This window comes from Cygnus atratus, chromosome 3 (genome assembly GCF_013377495.2).
Source record: "Cygnus atratus isolate AKBS03 ecotype Queensland, Australia chromosome 3, CAtr_DNAZoo_HiC_assembly, whole genome shotgun sequence".
NCBI classification, from domain to species: domain Eukaryota; kingdom Metazoa; phylum Chordata; class Aves; order Anseriformes; family Anatidae; genus Cygnus; species Cygnus atratus.
The window spans coordinates 54,842,242-54,854,454 of record NC_066364.1 but is presented as its reverse complement, the minus strand read 5'-3'; the positions used below and the strand labels follow the sequence as shown (position 1 = coordinate 54,854,454).

Genomic DNA, 12,213 nt, shown 5'->3' with positions numbered 1-12,213 from the left:
GTTGCTGAAACTGTGACTCAGCAACCAGTCTCACATTTAGAAGTTTGGCAAATGGCTTGATGCCAGATAAACTATTATCCACCTAACAGCTTCCTCATAAATAGCAGGATGCTCTAATGCAAGCTCACCTACTACCTGTGTAAGGACAGATTATTTGCTGTAAATCCAGGTAAACTTCACTGGTCTTGCAATGCTGAGAGCATTCAGAATCTCCCAAGCAACAGGATGTTTGGGCCGTGGAAAGTCTATTCTGGCATACCATCACTAATTAAGAAAGAATTTTACAAATCTCATTTCAAGAAACTTATTTTCCATCTTATTTTATAACTTATTTTATAACTGCTGAGACTTTTCCTTGCTGGCTTTTTCCATAGTAAGAAGTTGTACTTAGTTGTTTTTTAAACAGATGAAGAAAGTCTTCTCAATTTAAGTTCAGTACGCTCAAGCTCAGTTAAGTCTGTACTACTATACACCAATCAAGCTATCTTGTACAAAGTCTGTAAAGAAATTAAAGTTAGACTATGAGATATGTAATTGACATCCAGAATGCTCTTATTTTTATAGATGAAACGCTTACCTATGCATATAAAGGCCATTTCAGGTCATTAGCATTTATTTTGTATTATTAGGTATGGATACTGCTGTTGACATACAGCTCTTACAGCAGTGTCTGAGGACATATGTCATCCAAATTCTTTTTCCTCCAAATGCCATTCCAATGGCTATTAAGGTAAGGTGACTAAAGATGAAAAGAAATCTCTCTACATTTGACTGGATATGGAACTGTTCAGGCTCATACTACAGCTGATGAAAAAATCCAACCAAACAAAAGAAACAGCTTCTCTCTAAAGTGAATAAAGATGGGTGTAAAGTTCACTGTTAGCCATAAGCAAAATTAAGCTTTTTGTGGACTGTCACTGTGAAGGCCCAGTAGTGTCCCTGACCCCATCTTGCCTCATTTCTTGTTCCACAGACCACACAATTCTTTGCAACATCTGGGACTGGATGCTTCCTCCTTCTTCAGCAAAGAGCATGTGTACACATTAGATGGGTGCCACAATACTTTCACTTCAGGTGCTAGTCCTGCAAGGTAGAAAGAATCCAAACCATGAAAGTAGATGCTGAAGCATCTACAAAGACTTGATGCTTCAGAAAACCACTTCAATCTACAAAGCTCATACATGAAAGGAAAGCCACCTGGAACTAAACAACTGATAATACCTAGAAGAAGGGCATGCCTAGGGATCCTACCTGTTGCAGGGAAGTTGGGTTGCCAGGAAGTACCTCCATTTACTCACCAGCAACTTCATCAGATGAAGAAATAATCACCTCTGCAATGACTCCTTCAAATCACCAAGCAGATCTCTGTCCTCCTGTTGAAAAGGTGCCCAGAAGAGGAGACCTAGGGCTCTGAAGGAAAACTGGCTTCATCTTCTGTTTCCTAGGTGAATGCTTTGCTCACTAGGGAAAAAAATAAGCTGAGCAACAGCACTTTCCACTGTGCAGAAGATAATGGAAGTATTCTAAATTAAATTCTGTCTTTTTGAAGTCAACTAAGTTTTACCACCATCTTCACACTTTAACTTCTAATACAATGCTTCCTTTAAGGGAAAAAAGAAGTATGTCACAGAATTTGGGGTCAGGGATGGCATTAGTCAGGCCACCATTTGAAACACAGAGGGAAAACATGCTTGAAGCCTAAAGACTGCTTCTGTAATTTATGCAGTGACTGATTCTTATACAAGAAGAGCAAGCCCTTGGTGTCAGTGCAAGGTTCACAATTCCCACATCTCCAATGGAGTCCTTTAATGACTGTGCTTATTTTGTCCCCACAAATCATGAATTCTTACCCATCTTCTTCTCCTATTATCTCTCAAACTGATGGATAAAAAGTGTTCACAGCAATGAGCTGTTAGTAAAACCAAAACAAAATTAAAGTAAAACCACTGTGTGTTTATTTAAGACTTAACACTAAAAGCATTGACCACGTTCCAAGGAACTGCTGAGTGTTTCTCTGAAAGAGTATTTGCTTTGCATTGCCAATATTACATTGGCAAAGTACTGATAAAGAAAGCACTAAGAGGACCCCATCCCCTCAGTCACATCCCAAGTTAATCACTGAATTTGAACTCAGCAACTGCTAAGAAAACAGTGGTGACAAGATGTCAAGGCAGGTATAACTAGATGATATGAAGCAACTTTCGATAGACAAACTAATGAGCCTACACCACTGTCCACTTGAGGCCCTATGTTTTCTGGGAGAGACTCTTTGCTCTCCTTACTGTTAGCCAATCTAGCAAATTTCAGTTTCAAAAGTAACATTTGGGGGGAAATGATGCATTATCAAAGATTCAAGAGTGTCCCAAAGAGAAAGTGTCTGTTATATACTTCACTTCATCATAATTTTTGAAGCATTACATGTCATTAATCAACATTAGAAATCTGACCTTTGAGTCCTTTCATTATAGGAAAGAAAATAAATTCTGCAATTTTCCTAACTTTATTTCACATTTATTATTAAGTCATTATTTCGGGCTATTCTTAGGTACATTTTAGATGATGTCTTCATCTCTTCCCATTCTGTACGAATTCTAACTTTGCTGCTGAAAAAAAAAAGCATAAACTTTCTGAGTTTTTCCCAAAGTCTGCTGAAGGGGGGAAAGGAAGAATTAACATAATTAGGAAAAATACGAACTAGTTCAACTTCATCCTGTCTAGTCTTCTAAAAGAATTCTACGTATGAAAATGGATTAGGATCACCACTTCCAGGACAACTCAAAAACTTAATTAAAGGAAAGCAAGGCACCCTACTTGACTTTGCTGAACACTTTACAGATAGACGGAGTGAACAAGACAAGAAGAAAGGGCAGGGGTAGGGGGGAAGGTGGAAGAAAACTCTGGTGGTTTCTCAGACATCATGGTCTGCTTATCCTTGCTTCTGATATCAAACAAACAAATTTAGGGATATCCCAAAATGTCAGTCTTCAGGGGAAGAAAAAGGAGCAATCATTTCAAAACAAAGATTTTCCTGTTTGGACAATTGCTTACACATCCTGGTTAAGCACCTCTTTTATGAAGACAAGGTAGGGTTTTTCTCAAAGAAAAAGTCTGTCAACATCTCAAAACCAGCACACTTTTTATCATGCCAAGGCTCAGTTGGAGGAGATCAGCAATGATATCTTGCATTAGTGGTAGGTATCGGAGAGTGGCATAGGACATGCAGCCAGGAGGAGATATCTGGGACAGAGCCAGAAGCATAGGATAAAGCATGGCTGAAAACTTGGTGATATATAACAACAGAAAAATTCAAGTTGGAAGAGACCTCAGGTCATCTACTCCAATATCCTGCTCAAAGCAGGGTCAACTATTCAGATCAGTTTGCTCAGGGATTCGTACAGTCATGTTTTGAATATGTCCCAGAATGGAGAATCCTTTCCAAGGACAGAGACTCCACAACCTTTCCAGACAACCTGTGCCAGGGCTTAACTGCCCACATGGTGAAAAGTTTTCCCTTACCTCAAGTCAGAACCTGCCCTGTTCTAGTTTGTAACTACGGTTTCTTATCCTCTCTGCTGTGCAACTCTGTAAAGAGCCTGGCTCCATCTTCTCAGTACTCCTTTGCAGGTACGGGAAGGCCAATCTGAGATCCCCCTGTCTTCTCCAAACTGTACGTGCCACAGACCCTCAGCCTCTCTTCATAGGGCAAATGTTCCTCAACTTGATGGCCTCCCTCTCCAGTTTATCAACATCCTGCTTATAAGGCAAGGACAAAGCTGGACACATTCTTTCCAGACATAGCCTAACAAGTACAGCGCAGTATCTCATTACACCTTCCTTGCCACCAGCATGCTCTGCTGAGTATGTTTAGCTCATTGTAGACAACACACAAAGCAGGATCAAGATGGTCACAGTCACAAAGAGTTTTCAGGTTGAACTGCTCACTCCCACAGGTGTGCAAAAGACAGGGAGCTATCAACCGAAGCAGTGTGACTTTGCATCCTAAGAGCCTCCATCTTTCTGAAACTGGGCATGGCACCAGATTTCCTGTTAGGCAGAGCATTTGGTGCTCCAAATCAGGCATCAAAAATCAGCTTTGTTATTCTGAATGGGGCTGGCACCGAGACTGGTTTCCAGATGGTTTTCTGTTGTGTGTTTCTATTGCATAGAGGAACACAGCAAAATCAGAGGAAAAAGCCTTTTCCAGAGAGAAGCAAGAAATCAGGGAAACTGAAGTAAAATTGTGAGGGCTAAGGCAATAATTAGTAAATTAAGTCACTTCCTGTGTCGCTCTTTTCTCAAGGAAACAGCTGTGGAAGCTCTCACTTTCATGCCAAACAAATCAGTGCTTGACTCTCCGGTCTGTAGTAGCCTTGGCTGGCATTTTCCAGTCTCATTTATACAGTTATATGCAAAGCAGCCAATTACTGTGCTTATTATATCTTTATTGACAAAAATGGTCTTTGAAAGGACAGATGCTCTTGTTTACCATCCCCTCAGATTTCAATCAGTCTCCACATCAGTGTTTGTACTCTATGCTACACCAAGTCTGACTTCTTTTGCTCTTCATCTGCTTTTGATATTTAATTTTTCAAACATCTTGATGCCTGTATTAGGGACTGTTTTGAGTGTTTCCATCTTTGAATGTGTTTCCTACAGCTTGCTAATCTCAAATTCATTGATGAATATCATTAAAACTCAATGGGAGAAATCAGTTTAAGAATTTGACCCCTGTACTAATCCCGGCTCCTAACAGAACCCGAGTATGGCTGGAGGGCACACACCTAATAATACAGTTGGGACACAACAAAACTGAGTTAAAGGACTGCTGACATCGCTCACCTTTAGCTATTTAACCATGTTCCATCTATTTATTGCATTAGAGCCCACTTTCTACTTGGCAAAAGACAACTCAAACACAATAAGGGATAATGTCAAATCAATGAACTGAACTGCAGTGCAATATCAAATCAAATGCCACTTTTACTCCAAAGTTGTAGCACTATTTGTCACTGTACCACATAGCTCCAATCCATCAGGGCACTCAGTGAAGTGTTTAATTCTTGTAGTTGGAAGCCTAAAAACACATACTTAAGCACTCTGTACAGCTGGGGCCATAATTGCTTATTTGATCTTGTTTTCTAATTTTATCTTTCAAAATAGCAGTCACAGGCTTAAGAGAGACCACCAAGAGAGAACAAATCCAAATACTCACCTTTCTACTCTTATCTCTAAAAAGTCCTGAGTATTTTTGACTTCTACAGATATTGGACACCGGAAGTTACTTAACAACTTACAGGATCAAGCTTTACTAAAACTGCAGAAATTTGCAAGCTTTCGTCAGAAAAGTTTCTGTCATTATTAAACGCTAGGAAAATGTTCTTTTCTAACAGTGGACCTTTCCCTGACATCTGAACTCCTGTACCAAGCTGGTACACTGACAGACATGCAGTCATGGCCTAGTGCCCAAACCCTCTGAGGAGACCAAAAGGGCAATGAAATCCCAAGTCATGAAAAACAGGATTCACCTTGCAGCTCATCCCATCCTGCCTATGGGCAACCATGGGAGGCTGAGCCCGGAGCTCCTTGCTGCTGCTGAGAAGCAGGAGGTGGGGTGGAGGAATTGGGGCAGGAAGGCACGGTACCATCTGATGCCACGGCTTCTTCATCCCATGCCTCTTGACCACGAAGCCATGTCATGGTTTCCTCACTCCTTACCAACTTGCTTCTTTTCCTTCCATCTTACTGATGCAGAATTCAAGCTAATAAGCTCTGTGTGCTTCTCATTCTTCAAGTGAACTATAAATTACCTGGCTTGAAGCAGAAGTCCAGGATCTACAGGCTACAGGAAGCCAAAAGATCACGTTAGATAAGCCCTGTGCAGACAGAGGGCCAATTGCAGGGTTAGGGGCACAGGTTAAAAGTTTGTGAACAAGAGTAACATTACTGCTGGCTGCACTGTGAAAAGGTAAATGTATGGCTGCAGTGCTAGGACCTATGAAACACAAAGTGTTAGCAAGAAGCATTTTGAAAAGCAAGGCAATTTAATTTTAATCACCGGTCAGAGATTTGGGGAAGGCTGAGGAGGAGGAGGTTTGGGCTTTCCATGTTCCACAGTGCAACCACAGAGACGCTAGTGTGGAAGTAAACACCTTTATTGACAAGACCTAGCACAAGGTGGACATAAGTAGAGCCACATGGACGTCACCAGAGCACCTCTGGGGCAGATGTGGTAGCCTGAGACACAGAGAAAGTCACAGACTCAGAAGGGGCTAGAGGAATGTCAGTCGAAATGAAAGTCTTGTCTTTCCTCTTAGGCTGGTGGAGCTGATCCTGCCTGTCTGTCAAACAGAAAGGGAGAGGGGACAGCAATCTCCTCCAAACACCGGTATGTAATCTTGGTGACTCGCAGTCAGCAAAGTCACACGGACAGACCTCAGTCTGAGTGAGGCTGTAGACTATTTCCGCGCAGGTTATCATACTGTGCACAGGATTTTTTAAGTGCAATTATAGTCTCTGACATCCTATCTAAAAAGAGTTATCACCATAGTAACGCCGAAATCACACAGCTCGGCACACCTGATACCAATCAATCTTGAAAACATCTTTTTAAAGAAACAGGCTTCTGCAAAACTGCAGATGGAGGTTTCTTTTTGCTACCAAGAAGATGCTCTCTTATAACAAAAATGGAAGCTGTACATTATAATCTTACCATTCCTGCATTCAACCCTAATACCTATTTATCAGTTTAAAAAAAGGGATAGAAAATAAAAAGGGCAGCGGTTCTGTGCTGGAAAGAGTGACAAACGATGAAGTACAGCTGGCATGTAAATGGCATGTTGCATTTTGTCCCTTGAGCATTAACTGTGACTTCTGAGAATACAATTTGTGCTGAAACAAAACATGAACATTCCCACTGTAATGCCACTTCACCTTCCCAGGATACCAGCTTTCCCCTCAAGTGTTAAAAAAACAGAAATTTTGTCAGCTCTTCCTTTTTTCTTTTGCAGCTTGCAATTTACTTCGGTTGATTAGAGTTGCATTCCTCTGCATGGGTAAAAAATCCTGAAGAAAAGCACGTTTAAGGAAATGATTTTTGCAGTCAGTTTGCAGAGCAGGCTGCTGTGCACCACGGCTTCCTGAAGTGCCTTCTGCCATGGGCCCTCTGGACACATCCAGCAGCCAATGCACCGATGAAGCTGCTGATGTCTGTGTGGTTTTGTTTGTTATTGGTTTGTTTTTATCTCTGCCCTAGCAGCCTTTGGGCGATCTGTGCAGTGCCTGCTGCTGTGCCTGTTTCCACAGCCTGCTGCCTTTCATTATTCTAGCAAAACCACTGCTAAAGGTGGATGGAAATAATTCCAGCATATAACCCATGCACAAAGTTCAACCAGCCTCAGCAAGTTAGCCCTGCTATTTCTTATTTGATCCTATCCCAATTACCACTGCATTTTGAAAGCCTACCACTTCTTAATTTTCCTTCAAAAAAGACTGTTTCTGTTCTGATGGTTTCCATCTTCGTCACCTTCCATTCATCTATATTTTATTTTTCAAGTAAGTCACCACTGTAATCATTTATTGTGACAGTGCCTCTCTTTTATTAGGCATGATTTCAGAACAGAAGAGCCATTGAATTTGCCGATGCCATTGATTGACAATAGCTGGATATCTATCCACCACAATGCTAGTAACGAATTTGCTTAGAAATTCTTCCTCCTACATTCATCCTGGAGATGAGTGTAAAAACATCGTGAGTAGACAGTGTATCAGCCTAAGGAGGTAAGGGGACATCCTTCACTAAGCCTGCTGAAGCCTGTCCTCCCTTTACCATTCTCTCAGTGCTGACCCACCAGAACAGATTATGGGCACACGAACTGTTTGAGCTCCTCTGGGTGATTGTGCACTGAAATAGATTAGGAAAATGCTTCCACAACTCATTCCCAGAGAGATGGTCATATCCAGGACTGATTAACTTCCTAAATCATTAGGTGACCACTTCGAAAAAAGCTGTTGTGCTCCCTTCGCTTTTAAGAATGTTACCAAGATTTTTATAATAAAGTAATTTGGTGCTTATGATATATATATATAAGGCAGCTGTTAGGATAAGCACTTACTTACATCACTTTGCACATATCACAGCTGAAATGTGAAGCCATAAAAAGATATTTGTTTTGCTTAGATAGGAAAAAATTCCAGTTGCCTCCAGTTTTAGTGCGCTGTTGGCCTCTTTCCTACAGGTGTGCTCCAAGTCCAAAACAAGGAACAGAGATAGAACTAAGCTGCTGGCTGTTTTGAAGCTAGAAAAATAAAGGGAATTGCTGGTATGTAAACATTTGCAGCATAATGTTAACACACATCATTAAAGTTAAAGTGCCAATTTGGTGAAAAGCAATCATCTTTGCAGTTCACTTGTACAAATGAAGTTCTGCAGTAATTCCCCCAAGATGTTGCCATGCAATACCTGAAAGCTGCACGAGGTATTTGTGCTATCTGCAGCACTTCAGAAACCAGCACAGGTGGTCATGAAGCTCTATTATGCACGAGGAAGCTGGGCTACACATCTGCTCTCATAGAGCATGGATGTTAAATTTATTCAGCTGCACTTCTGACTTGTCTCACGGCATGTTGCATTATTCTTCATCAGGGCAACAGATCCCAACAGGTAGAAACATTTGTTCCAAAATTAAAATTAAGAAGCCACTAACAGTTAACTGAGTTTCAAGCTATGCCATGGCCCAAATACGGTTTTCAAACTGCACAGGTATCAACTGCAGAAGAGAAGCACTGATTTTGGTGAGGACCAAAGACCATAATTTGATTATATCAGTTACCTTTTGCAAAGATAAGTGGCAAGGGAAAATCAGGAAAGTGCAAATGAGTAGTTAGAGCAACTGATAAAGCTGTATGTAGCCTCCTGAGCTTTATCAGCTTATTGAAAAGAACTAAAACCCCATCCTTCCCAAATCCTTAGTTTAAAGTCAACAATGTAATCTATACAGTGAAACACACAGAAAAAGTCTACCCTCGCCCTTAACGAGTTTCGCTGTAAATAACCATTTACCACGCATTTCAGCCTGGGAGGACTTCCTACTCCAGCACCAAGGAAAAAAACAGTTAGGGAACAGTATACCACATTATATTTGCCACATCAGAACGTTGATTCATTTGTTTCCCATATTCACTTATAAATCAGGGATCATCACAAAGAAAGGTGAGGGTCAAAACACCTCATGAATATTTCCATCACCTTCTCTAGCAGATCGTTGTATGCGTTTGCTGACTTCAAGATCACAAACTCTTCACTCCTATGCAGCTGACACAGGAACACTGTAGAAGTCAACAGCATTGCAGTTTTGCAATGCATGCTAAACTGATGCCTTCTGTTAAGGCTGCCTTATGCATATGAGTTTCAAATATCAAATACCAGACTGTGGACATGACTTATAGAACCATAGAATATCCTGAGTTGGAAGGGACCCATGAGGATCACCAAGTCCAACTCCTGGCACCGCAAAGGTCTACCCAAAAGTTTAGACCATGTGACTAAGCGCACAGTCCAATCGCTTCTTAAATTCAGGCAGGCTTGGTGCAGTGACTACTTCACTGGGGAGCCTGTTCCAGTGTGCAACCACCCTCTCAGTGAAGAACCTCTTCCTGATGTCCAGCCTAAACTTCCCCTGCCTCAGCTTCACACCGTTCCCGCGGGTCCTATCACTGGTGTTTACGGAGAATAGGTCACCTGCCTCTCCACTCCCCCTCGCGAGGAAGTTGTAGACTGCGATGAGGTCCCCCCTCAGCCTCCTCTTCTCCAGGCTGAACAGGCCCAGTGCCCTCAGCCACTCCTCGTATGTCTCCCCCCGTAGGCCCTTCACCATCTTCGTCGCCCTCCTCTGGACACTCTCCAACAGTTTAATGTCCTTGTTGTACTGTGGTGCCCAGAACTGCACACAGTACTCGAGGTGAGGCAGCACCACCGCACCTTTTAAGTTTGTGTTTGTTTGTTTGCTTGCTTTTTTCCCCAGTGCTCTCTTAGAAATACTATCTTTATGTAAGTACTTCTATTCTGTGACTTTTTTGTCCCTTGATGTTGTAAAGTATAAATAACTGTAATAAATAGCTTGCTAAAGATTTGTACAAGTACAGACATCAAACCACTGTGATAATATATTATCCTTTTGTACAAACCACTATGATAACATATTTTCCTTTTGTACTAGTGTAAAATTGTAGTGAAATGATATTGGCATGACAAAAATTTCCTGGGATTTAGATGGAGCAACCACTACTTACTTACCAGCTGTGAAACGTCCGAGGAATTGCTGCTACCAGCCACAGCCCACGCTCCCCTTCTCCAGCCATACCAGAGAAGGGCTGCAGCAATACGAGGGTGTGACAGCCACCAGCCCCTGCCAACAGGAGCAGACGACCAGGAGCAATGCAGACACCCCCTGCCCGCCCATGCAAGGCTCTCGCTCCAGCAGCTGGGACTCGCAGCTCGGGGACGTGTGTGTGCTCCCCACCCGCATTCCCAGGGACAGCTAAAAGCAGCACTGTGCAGAGCTCTGGAGCCAGCTGGCAGGTGAAACAAGGGGTATGCCCAGGCCACCTGGTTAGCCCTCCCCGAAGTACGGGGGCATCCCTTTTTTTGTGTCGTTCTTTAGGTTTTTGGTGTGCACGGTTCAGGACTCCTTCTCCATCCCCACCCCCTTCACTTCTGTCTTTTCACAAATAATTTGACCTATTCAGAGTAAAATGGAACTTCTGAGGGATTTGAATGTGCTAAATGACAAATACTTGGAGCATAGCTTTGAGGACCCAGATGTCTGATTCACGCATCATGGAAAGTCATGACAAATGTCAGTGCACTCTCCAGACACTCACCTGCCACTGTTTTCCCAAGGTAGCCTGGCCTTTCACAATCATTCTCAAGATAAAATGTAAAAGGTTACTGACATGGCAACAAAAGAAGACATGGCATATTACAGCTGCTCTTATGATTTTAGTGCATGCTCTGTTTTCAGAATGAATCAGAACCAAACTAGGCCAGCAAAAGCATCTCCACTCCTAACTCCGTCTTCTTTTGAAAGAAGGGGTGAAGGCAACTCCAAACACATGCATCCACTCCTTGTCCAGACCGTGGACTGGAGAAAGTAACCCAGAGGAGACGGGTCTGTCCCATCACACACACAAAGATCTAGCCGATAGACAATAGGCTAATGAAGTGCTTCTTAGTGAGGCTCCCACAGTTCGGCTCCCGACATACCTACCATTTGGCTCATTCTGTGTTTGGGTTAGACTGCATCTTAGGAGACAGCCTCCAAAGTGCTGGTCTGTGCCAAAAGGCATTTTATGCCAGCTAAGGAAGGCTACAGGCTTGCTGGCCAGGTAAAGCCCTGCAGCAGGTGAGGGACCAGAACTTCAGCCTAGGGACAGAGCTTTTGAGGGCTTCCTGTCTGCTCACATGAAAGCAAGTACAGCATCTCTTTGGCCACAAGAGGACAACTTGCTCTTTCCTCTAAAATATGTAAATATGGTGTAGGTTTAGTCTGTGCAGTGCTTTTACAGAACATCTTTAACATGCATGCAGAGCAGTTTTAGAGATTCCACCATTTTTTCAGTGAGAAGTTTATACGTGGTCTCTCCAATGCAAAAACCCTTTATCACAATTCCCGCATGGCCCAGTATAATTATATTGACCTGGATGTCAGTGTTGCAAACTTCAGTGGTGTGCTTACACAGTCCATGGAGGCTTTGAAAGAAAAAAAAAAAAAAAGAAAAAGGAAAGAGGGAAAGAGGGAAAGAAATGGGGGGGGGGGGGGGGGGGGAAGGTTTCTATATTAAAGAAACAAAGATATGAAGTTAACATGGGTTAACTGATCCAACTCACACTGAAGCCTGAAGGGAGAGACTTTCCAGGATCTCAGTCAGGATAGGGCTCAAAGAGAGGGCTGTTGTATAGGCTTGGACCAGCAGCAGAGTTCTGCCTTCAGGACATCTCTGAACCTTGAGAAGATGCACAACTTCTTATTCCTCCCCATGCAGCCTACGCTGAACGTGAAGGATATTGGCAGGCCTGATTTCCACACTGTAAACCCACATTTTAGAAGTTTATCTTTCAAAAATGTATGCAGCTTATCAATTTCCACATTTTTACCGTTTCCACACAGAGATATGTGGGCTCTACATCAGAACAGATAAAAGAGGTTAATTCAATTT

General features: G+C 42.4%; 1 protein-coding gene across 1 annotated transcript in view; it reads right to left on the bottom strand.

The window, feature by feature from the left end:
- The window catches only part of PKIB (cAMP-dependent protein kinase inhibitor beta), a 54,425-nt gene that overhangs the window by 23,724 nt on the left and 18,488 nt on the right, over positions 1–12,213 (bottom strand). The gene's annotated exons all lie outside the window — the stretch shown is intronic.